Source organism: Giraffa tippelskirchi, chromosome 14 (assembly GCF_054371585.1).
Source record: "Giraffa tippelskirchi isolate mGirTip1 chromosome 14, T2T-mGirTip1v1.2.pri, whole genome shotgun sequence".
Lineage (NCBI taxonomy): Eukaryota > Metazoa > Chordata > Mammalia > Artiodactyla > Giraffidae > Giraffa > Giraffa tippelskirchi.
In genome coordinates, this window is record NC_137288.1 from 42005921 (window position 1) to 42016624 (window position 10704).

General features: G+C 37.8%; 1 long non-coding RNA gene across 1 annotated transcript; it reads left to right on the plus strand.

Moving 5' to 3' along the window:
* Nucleotides 1-2615: 2615 nt before the first annotated feature.
* On the plus strand, nucleotides 2616-9886 carry LOC145534855 (uncharacterized). The gene is made up of 3 exons (XR_014075024.1): nucleotides 2616-7126; nucleotides 9337-9616; nucleotides 9773-9886. It is a non-coding gene; the product is annotated as an uncharacterized LOC145534855 (long non-coding RNA).
* Nucleotides 9887-10704: the final 818 nt, after the last annotated feature.

Consider the following 10704-nt stretch of genomic DNA (forward strand, 5'->3'; position numbering starts at 1 on the left):
TAGAGCAGAATAGAGAGCATATATAATAATTTAACATAAACTCAAGTTGTCATTGATTCATTAGGCAAAAATGATTATAGAATTTATGATACTAGGATAATTGTTTTTTTTATTTAGGAAAAAGTCAACCAATATTCTCAACTCACAGCATACAACAAGATTAAAATTATATGCATTTTAAAAAACCCTAAGCTACAAAATACTTGAATAAAATATGTAAGTATTAATAATGTATCTGCTCTAATACTGACTTAGCAAGGAACTTCTGACCATATATATGAAGAATAAAATGCAAATGAAAAATTGATTTGACTTCAAAACTGTTCAAAAATATTTTAAAAAGGTGAACTAGAAAAAAAATTTAAAACAAAATTTCTAGGATAAAATTTAATTTTTCATACATCAAAATTTCATTCCAATCTGAATACACAAAATATTGGCAAAAATCATGAACAGTAAACAGGAAACATAAACCCAGGAACACAGTAAGCATGAAAAAATAAATAGTATTTTTTAACCTATCAAAAATTAGTGAAATTTAAAAGCTAATTGCATTTATGTTACAGCATTTCCATGTCTCCATAGGACTGTTCTAAAAAAGCAACTGAGCAGTATCCCTCAAGCTTTCTTGAAGGAACCACACTTTGTAACTTAAAACCTTGACCAATTAACCCCTCTTTAGGAATCTATTCTAAGGATTTTGTGAAAGAGATAGTTAAAGATTTATTTCCAACTGTGTTTATCAGAGCATTATTTGTAGACACACAGAAAAACTGTATACTGTGTAATGACAGCACAAACAGTGTAACGTGGGCAAGACTGTAGTCTACAGAGCCACAAATTGAGTTCCTTGCTTACTAGCTATGAGACCCTGAGAAAATTGTCTAACCTTTCTATGTCTCTGTTCTTTATCTGTAAATGGGTGTAATGATAGTAATGATGATATCTACTTCATGGAGCTGTTCTGAGAGGAAAATATTAATATATGTAACAATACTTAGAAATTTGTACAAAGAAAAGGCTATTGTTTCAGTTGTTATAATTATCATTATTATTTTATGAGTATTCTTATGGTGTATATATCAGATGGGTTTCTATTTAGCAAAGCAAAGGAAAACTGTTCTCAAAATGAATGACATGAAATAGCTCTTAATGAAATGTTAAGAAATATACAAATTATAGAAGTAGTGTTTTCCATTTTTTAGCAAAGAAGTTATATTTACAGATTATAGACTGGAAGGAAATTTGAGAAAATATGAATAGCAGTTGTCTGTGGGATTATAGGTAATGGAATCAACCATATCAACAGACTAAATAAGAAAAACCTCAGAGTCATCACAATAGATACAAAATACACTTTGGCAAAATCAACATCCATTCATGATAATAACTCTCAGCAAACTATAAGTGCAAATGAAATTCTTATACTTCATCTACGGTATCAATCAAAACATTTACCATTAGCATCATACCTTATAGTTGAAAACTGAATTTTTCAGTTTTTTAGGCAAGAATGTCTACTCCTACTCCACATTCTGCTAGAAGTCTAGACAGTACCATACTTGAAATTTTGTCAAAGGTAAACAGATTAGAAATGAAGAAATGAAACTGTATTGATTTACAGATGATGTGACTATATGTAGTGAATTTCAAAAAGTTTATGTAAAAATACTATTAGATCTATCAAGTGAATTTAATAGAGTTGCAGAATACGAACTCAACATACGTAGCAATAGTCTATTGTATTTCTATATGCTACCTATATATAATTGCAAATTGTAATTTTTTAAAAGTTTCATTTAAAGTAGAACCCCTAAAAGGGAAATTGTGATGGTGGTTTAGTTGCTAAGTCATGTCCAACTCTTATGACCCCATGGACTGTAGCCTGCTAGGCTCCTCTGTCCACGGGATTCTCCAGGCAAGAATACTGGAGTGGGTTTCCATTTCCTTCTTCAAAAGGGAAATACTTAAGGATAAATCTAATAAAGCATGTTAAAGCTTTGTATAGTTTTATGATGAAAGCTATAAAATCTTGAGAGAAGTCAAACAAGATTTAAATAAATGGTAAAATATATTAGATTCATTAATTGGAAGACTGAATATCATTAGATGTCAATTTTATCCCAAACAGATCTATGGAATCAAACAAAATACCTGCAGGATTTTTTAGGAATCAATGAGCCAGCTCTAAAATTTATTTTGAAAAATAAAGAGCATTGAGTAGCCAAAACAAAAGAACAAATTTATAGGACTCACACAATTTGATTTTAATAATTAGCATAAAGCTAGAGTAATCAAGACAGCATGATATTAGCAAAGGAAGGACACAGATCAGTGGAACAGAACAGAGAATAGATCAATATATATGATCAACTGATTTTCAACAAAGGTACCAAAGCAATTCAATGAACAAATGATCTTATTTTCTACACATGTTGCTGGAATGACTGGGCATCTATATGTAAAAACATAATTCCTGACAATAATTCCTGACATAATTCACACAGTTTATAAAAATTAACTCAAAATTAATCATAGATCTAAGTCTAAGCTTATAAAACTTATACCAGAAGTCATATAAGACACTTTTTGATTATCCTTTAGGCAAAGGGGTGTTTTTTTTTTTTGATAGTTTTTTTTTTAGACAAAAAGCAGGAACTATAAAAGAAAGCATTGATAAATTAATTAGACTGTTAAAATTGAAATGTTTTAACTCTTTACCAGTCACTAAGAAAAAGAAAGAGACAAGTGACATAGTTAAAGAAAATATTTGCACATATTCTGTATTCACAATATAGAAACAACTCTCACAATGCAACGATAATAATAACAAATAAAAAGTGGGAGAGGAGTTAAAGAGACATTTTATTATAAAACAGATGTGGATGTCAAATAAGCACAAGAAAAGGTATTTAACATCCAGACATTAGAGAACTCCAAATTAAAACCAAAGATACTGGTACTTACATATTAGAATGCCTGTATTTAAATAAAATGACAATACAAAATGCTGCCAAGGATGTGCAGCAACAGAAATGCTTGTATATTGCTAGTGGAAATTCATAAATGCTGCACCCGTATTGGAAAACTGTTTGGCAGTTTCTTCAAAAGTTAAACACACTCTTACTCTATGACTCAGTGATTTTCCTCCCAGGTTTTTATCCAAGAGAAACTTGTGCACAAGTCCACAAGAAAATCCTATGCAAACATTCATAGCAGCTGTAGTCAAAATACCCCCCAAAACCGGAAACAATTCAAATGCCATCAGCTGATGAATACAGAAACAAATTGTGCTACATTCATAGTGTGGAGTGTAAAAAGCTATAAGAAAAAAAAGGAAAAAGGTATCCTACCAATATACCAAACATCATCGTTGAATCTCTAAAGCATATGCGAAGTGAAAGAAGCCAGACTGAAAAAGGCAAAATACTACATAATTCCATTGTATGACTTTCTGGAAAAGAGAAAACTTAGGTATAAAGAAACAGGCCTGGGGTTTCCAGGAGGTGGGCATAGAAGGAGATAGTCAGCTATGAAGTTCATAGGGAAATCTTTGATATGATTGAAATATTTTATATCTTGGTTGTTGTGGTGGTTATTTGCATACATTGTCAAATCTTAAGAACTATACACCTAAAAGGAATTAGTTTTACTGTATGTCAATTGTGCCTCAAAACTGACTCAAAACCAATATCAACAAACAGAATTAGTGACTATGGAAGCATTCAGAACCTAAGAAGACCCCTAAGACCTCAGTAGCATTCAATTCTTTCCAGTAATTATTCCTTGTTCTTTCAACACCAACTCCTTGTGACTGAAAGTATGGGGGATAGTGGATTATTAAGTAAAGAGAGGTTTATTTAGCATTAAAACTCCAGCATCTGAAATAGATCTTTTGATCTCCTTTACCGCAAGGTCAAGGACTTTGAACCTTATTTCTTTTTTATTTAGTGCCTAGTACATGCTGGAGAAATGTGTCTTAGGTTGAATAAGATTGGGAAGGGATAGTCAGGGAGTTTGAGATGGACATGTACACATGGCTATATTTAAAATGGATGACCAGCATGTATCTACTGTATAGCACATGAAACTCTGCTCAATATTATGTGGCAGCCTGGATGGGAGGAGAGTTGGTAGGAGAATGGATACTTCGCTGAGTACCTTCACTGTTCACCTGGAACTATCACTGTATTGTTAATCGACTCTACTCCAATACAAAATAAAAGGTTTTTTAAAATTGAGAAAGATCCTCTGAAGTGGTAAATTTGCACCATCATTCATCTCTGTTTACACAATAATCCTGGATCTGCACATTTTCCTGTTTCTGTGTGTGTTAGTCGCTCAGTCATGTCAGACTCTTTGCCACCCTATGGGCTGTAACCCACCAGGCTCCTCTGTCCATGGGATTCTCCAGGCAAGAATACTGGAGTGGGTTGCCGTGCCCTCCTCCAGGGAATCTTCCCAACCCAGGGATCAAACCCACGTCTCTTATGTTTCCTGCATTGGCAAGTGTGTTCTTTACCATTAGCGCCATCTGGGAAGCCCATATTCAATATAAAACATTGATCCTTTTTTTACTATTAATATATTCTTTTCATTTACCTTTATGTTAAGTAGTGCAGCAAAAGGCATTCTTCATTCTAACATTCGGTATAGTCATAATGCCCGTTTAACTTACTAGATACGCCCAAAACACTTCTTCACTGATTCTGTAGTAGTCTATGAATTCATAATCACCTTGAACATTTTGACTTAAGCAAAGCAGGAACTGAAGGAATGAGGCCCAACAAAAGTGAAACAGAATATCATGTATGCCTATCTCAGACTTTCAAAACTGGCTTGTCTTCTGCGGTCTGTGAGGGCCCAGGAAACAGCAACTGCACTGAGGGGATGCACAGAGCTGGAACTTGGAATCGAGGTCGCTCTGTGGATGGCAGCTGAGACACCAATGAGGACAATAGCATCTCACTTTCTCAGCCTTTGGGCATCGTCATTTTTCGAGATGATTGGGTACATGTTGAAGGTATAGCCACTTAATGCTCCTGCTTCCCAGGGTCTGCGTCTTTTGTTCTTAGGGAACACCTTATGCAATATTTTAGAGACATCTTCCTTATTTATACTGAACTAAAGCCTCCAGTCATGAGCAGCATTTAGAGGAGCCCGCCATCCATCTTCAGGGAAGGCCAAAGTGTTCCATCTCAATTGTGTAATGTCCTAGAGTTATCCTGGACAGCACCATCTCTGCTGAAAGCGTCTCTACTTGTAGATTAAAAACATAAGAGGGTGCAGTGGGTCATAATTCTTCTCTGTACCTGTTTCTCCCAGTTACAGTAACTTTCTTTGTTTAGCAGAGCAGGAAAAGAATATACACAGTGCTCTTGGAAAACATATTGAGCCGTCATCATGAGGCATGTGCTCTCGATAGGGTACCTACTGCTATTGTATGTTCAGGAAGGATGGAGGAGAAGCAGAAGCATCTTTATGTGTAAAACCACTGTCTGCCCTGTTAGAAGTAGTTCACATAAAAGTGGCCCCTCGTCTTGGGGGAAGGGCAACAGATTCTACTTAGCGTCCAGTTTCTGACCTCAGAGTCCAGTGATGTGGTAACTGAAAGTGAAAGTAACTCAGTCGTGTCCGACTCTTTGTGACCCCATGAACTATACAGTCCATGGAATTCTCCAGGACAGAATACTGAAGCACATAGCCTTTCCCTTCTCCAGGGGATCGTCCCAAGCCAGGGATCAAACCCAGGTCTCCCACGTTGCACGTGAATTCTTTACCAACTGAGCTATCATGGATGTACAAACTATCTTGTTTTCTTATCATGTCAACTACAGTTGGTGATGCAGCTACTATGATCTTTAATGATCAGAGTTCATTTTTGTCCTCCTGGACATGGAATAACAGACTGGTTCCAAATCAGAAAAGGAGTATGTCAAGGCTATATATCGTTAGCCTGTTTATTTAACTTATATGCAGAGTACATCAAGCAAAATGCTGAACTGGATGAAGCACAAACTGGAATCAAGATTGCCAGGAGAAATATCAATAACCTCAGATATGCAGATGACACCACCCTTATGGCAGAAAGTGAAGAAGAACTAAAGAGCCTCTTGATGAAAGTGAAAGAGGAGAGTGACAAAGTTGGCTTAAAGCTCAACATTCAGAAAACTAAGTGATGGCATCTGGTCCCATCACTTCATGGCAAATAGATGGGGAAACAATGGAAACAGTGAGAGACTTTATATTTTGGGGCTCCAAAATCACTGCAGATGGTGACTGCAGCCATGAAATTAAAAGACACTTGCTCCTTGGAAGAAAAGTATGACCAACCTAGATAGCATATTAAAAAGCAGAGACATTACTTTGCCAACAAAGGTCCATCTAGTCAAATCTTTGATTTTTCCAGTAGTCATGTATGGATGTGAGAGTTGGACTATAAAGAAAGCTGAATGCTGAAGAATTGATGCCTTTCAACTGTGGTGTTGGAGAAGACTCTTGAGAGTCCCTAGGACTGCAAGGAGATCCAACCAGTCCATCCTAAAGGAGATCAGTCCTGAATATTCATTGGAAGGACTGATGCTGAAGCTCCAATACCTTGGCCACCTGATGTGAAGAACTGACTCCTTGGAGAAGAGCCTGATACTGGGAATGACTGAAGGCAGGAGGAGAAGGGGACGACAGAGGATGAGATGGTTGGATGGCATCACTGACTCAATGGATGTGAGTTTGAGTAAACTCCAAGAGTTGGCAATGGACAGGGAAGCCTGGCGTGCTGCAGTCCATGGGGTCGCAAAGAATTGGACACGACTGAGCGACTGAATTGAAATGAATCTTATTATACAGCATTAAATACCAGGGTTGAGGAATATTGAGCATATACTGAAAAAAATAAAAGTGAAAGTGTTAGTTGCTCAGTTGTGTCTGATTCTTTATGACCCCATGGACTGTAGCCCACCAGTTTACTCTGTCCATGGAATTCTCTAGGCAAGAATACTGGAGTGGGTAGCCATTTCCTTCTCCAGGGGATCTTCTCGTCCCAGGGATTGAGCCCAAGTCTCCTGCATTGCAGGCAGGTTCTTTACCATCTGAACCAACAGGGAAGCCCTAAGTGTACTCAAACCTGGTCATTTCAAGTATTTTTACAAAATAGAAATTCCCATTTCATATATATTCATATGCTGCTGCTGCTAAGACGCTTCAGTCATGTCCGACTCTGTGCAACCCCATGGACTGCAGCCTACCAAGCTCCGTCCATGGGATTTTCCAGGCAAGAGTACTGGAGTGGGGTGCCATTGCCTTCTCCAGCATGTCCTCTAGGGCAGCCTTTTTATGGCCCCATATATTCATATGGATCATATATATATATTCAGTTCAGTTCAGCAAATTTGTTCAGTATATAGTATGTATAGTATATACATATAAAAGTCATATATTCATAAAATGGATTTATATACATATGATATGTATGAAAATATATATGAATCTTGGGAATTACTATTTTGTAAAATTTTTGAAATGACCAGGTTTGAGCATACTTAGGGTTTCCCTGATGGCTAAGATGGTAAGCAATCTGCCTGCAAGGCAGGAGACCAAAATCCATGGAGATTCCCAGGTGGCACCAGTGGTAAAGAACCCTCCTGCCAGTGCAAGAGACATGAGGCATGGATTCAGTCCCTGGGACAGCGAGATCCCATGGAGAAGGAACTGGAAACCCACTCCAGTATTCTTGCCTGGAGAATCCCGTGGACAGCGGAGCCTTGGCAGTCCATAGGGTCACAAAGAGTCAGACATGACTGAAGCAATTTAGCAGGCAGGATGAAAGCACACATATAAAATCCACAGCGAGTCCTATTTTAAGTAAGTCACTATCTCTAGGGCATGGATTCTGATGTGTAGACAGCTGTGGGATCCTCTCACTAGGATAAGAAATGTTAGCCAGGCTGCCTATTCCCGACACAGTTTGTACACAAAAATTTTGTCAGTCTGATATATGATATCTAATTGAAATTTTTTTTCTATAGATTTATGTCCCCCACTCCATGTTACTTTTGTCACCATAGTTATGGATTTGAAGATTCCCTGATAGCTCAGATGGATAAGAATCTGCCTGCAATGCAGGAGATGTGGGTTCAATCCTTGGGTCGGGAAGATCCCTTGGAGAAAGGAGTGGTTACTCACTCCAGTGTTCTTGCCAGGAAAATCCCATGGACAGAGGAGTCTGGCAGGCTACAGTCCAAGGGGTCGCAAAGAGTTGGGCATGACTGAGTGACTGACACTTTCGCTTTCATACACTTTAAACTAAAATCATGAAAATACACTTGATTTGCTATTCTGCTTCTCCCCTTCACCCATCTTAACAAAAACATAACCTTATAGCCCATTGCTTTAGCCAGAAATGTAGGGGTTTTCTATGATTTCTTGCCCTCCATTATTCTTCAATTTCATTTATAACCAAGCCTTATTGATCCTACCTCCTGAAAACATCCCAAATCTATGCTTCTCCCTTTATTTATTTTCTAAGAACAAGCTTAATGAACTTTTTACTGCCTCAAATCTGAAAACTTGGAATGTACAGCTTGGTGATAATAGTTAACAGAAATGTACACTTGAGAGTTGCTAAGAGAGTAGATCACAAGAATTCTCATCTCCCTTCACACACACACACACACACACACACACACATTGTTAATATTGGTGGTGATGAACATTAATCAGACTTGTGATCATTTAGCACTATATACAAATAGTGAATCATTATATCATATAGCTAAATTCACATGTTATATGTCAATGATGACTTTTTTCAAATGTTTTTTACTGTGGTAAAGGTCACATAAAATAAAACATGCTATTTTAACTATTCTTAACTGTAGAGTTCAGTGGCACTGTTGTGTGACTCTCAGACATCATCCACCTTCTGAATTTTTCACCTTCCTAAACTGAAACTCTATCTACATTAAACACTATCTCCTTACCCCCCCTCCCCATCCCTCAGTGTACATTCTGACTCTATGAATTTGACTAGTCTAGGTACCTGGTATGCTGCTGCTGCTAAGTCACGTCAGTCGTGTCCGACTCTGTGCGACCCCATAGACGGCAGCCCACCAGGCTCCCCCGTCCCTGGGATTCTCCAGGCAAGAACACTGGAGTGGGTTGCCATTTCCTTCTCCAATACATGAAAGTGAAAAGTGAAAGTGAAGTCGCTCAGTCGTGTCCGACTCTTCGCAACCTCATGGACTGTAGACTGCTCTGTCCATGGGATTTCCCAGGCAAGAGTACTGGAGTGGGTTGCCATTGCCTTCTCCGGTACCTTGTATAAGTGGAATCAAACAGTATTTTTCTGTACCTAATGTATGTTGGAATGCATTTTTAAGGTGAGCTTAATGTATGTCCTACAAACAGATTGTACCTTTTTCTTTCAATATCAATCCTATTGCGAGCCTTCATCATCTCTTTCCCAGATTCTGCAATAGCTGTGTAACTGGTCTCCCAGCTCCAAGGCACATCCCATCACAATCCATTTTCTATTCAGCAATAGTCATCTACAAAAATACTCTCTAGACATTTCCCATCAGATTTAAAATATCTCCAGTCTTCTTAGCCCAGCTTATGAGTCTCTCCATAATTTGGCCCCCACCTCTCCATCTGTCCTCAACTCATCTCACTCCCCCATGCACCCATAGGTACAGACCTTTTCCTTCAGTTCCCCGAGGGCACCCAACTCATTCTTGCCTCAGGCATTTATACTAATTATTGCCTCTTCAGGAAGTGTCTGTCTTCTAACTATGTGTTACCCCTCTGCCCTTTTTAGTTCTTGCCTTGAATGTCACCTTCAGAGTGTTTCATGAAAGATGATCTATTGTGTAACTGTTTGCTCAGCTTCTAGAACAAAGAATGACAAAAAGGTAGATTCCAGAATACTGATGGAGTTAAACCTATGCAGATTAGAACACTGATACCTGAAGAAATAAAATTACTCCCAAACATAGGGAATACAATTTCAGATCTCTCTGACCCTGATGCCAGTGTTCCTGACTGCTTTATTCCCCTGCTAGAATTAGACTCTTGACTTTTTACTATGCCTGTGTTGTCCTCCCTTCAAAACCAACCAGCTAAGTAATATTAAAGAACTCCTTTGATGTCACTACTTGGAAAAACTTTACTGGTTCTCCATTGTCTATAAATTTCTAGCATTTAAAATCCTTACACTGAACTCATTTCATCTATGAAATATTTTTTCCACTACCATATAGAATTTCTGTCCTCTTGTAGCCAGTGTTTGCCATCTTAAAAATTCCTCTATTATTTGCTTTGGCCTCCCATCTTCAGAATTCTGTTTCCGTTTCTGGGTTTTTCCCCCAACTGATGTGATACTAATTCATTCATTAGATATTCACAGAGGGTCAACTCAGTGTTAGTCATTGCTCAGATTCAAAACCCTCTCCTGAGCCACAGCATTAGTAAAGGTTGTGTTCTAGAACCTTCCAAAATGCACACTTCTTTGGGTACAACGCCCTTGATGATAGCTACTGCTGAGCCACTTTTCTAATGATTCAAACTCTAGTTTCATAAATCAGGAGCTCCCTTTTGACTCTGATTTTTAAGATTTCTAGAAAATGAGTGGCAGATGATATAAATCCTACTGCAAAGTTAATATGAGCCCGAAATTATTCTCCTTTTGTTCTATCAAAGTTTGTAGTG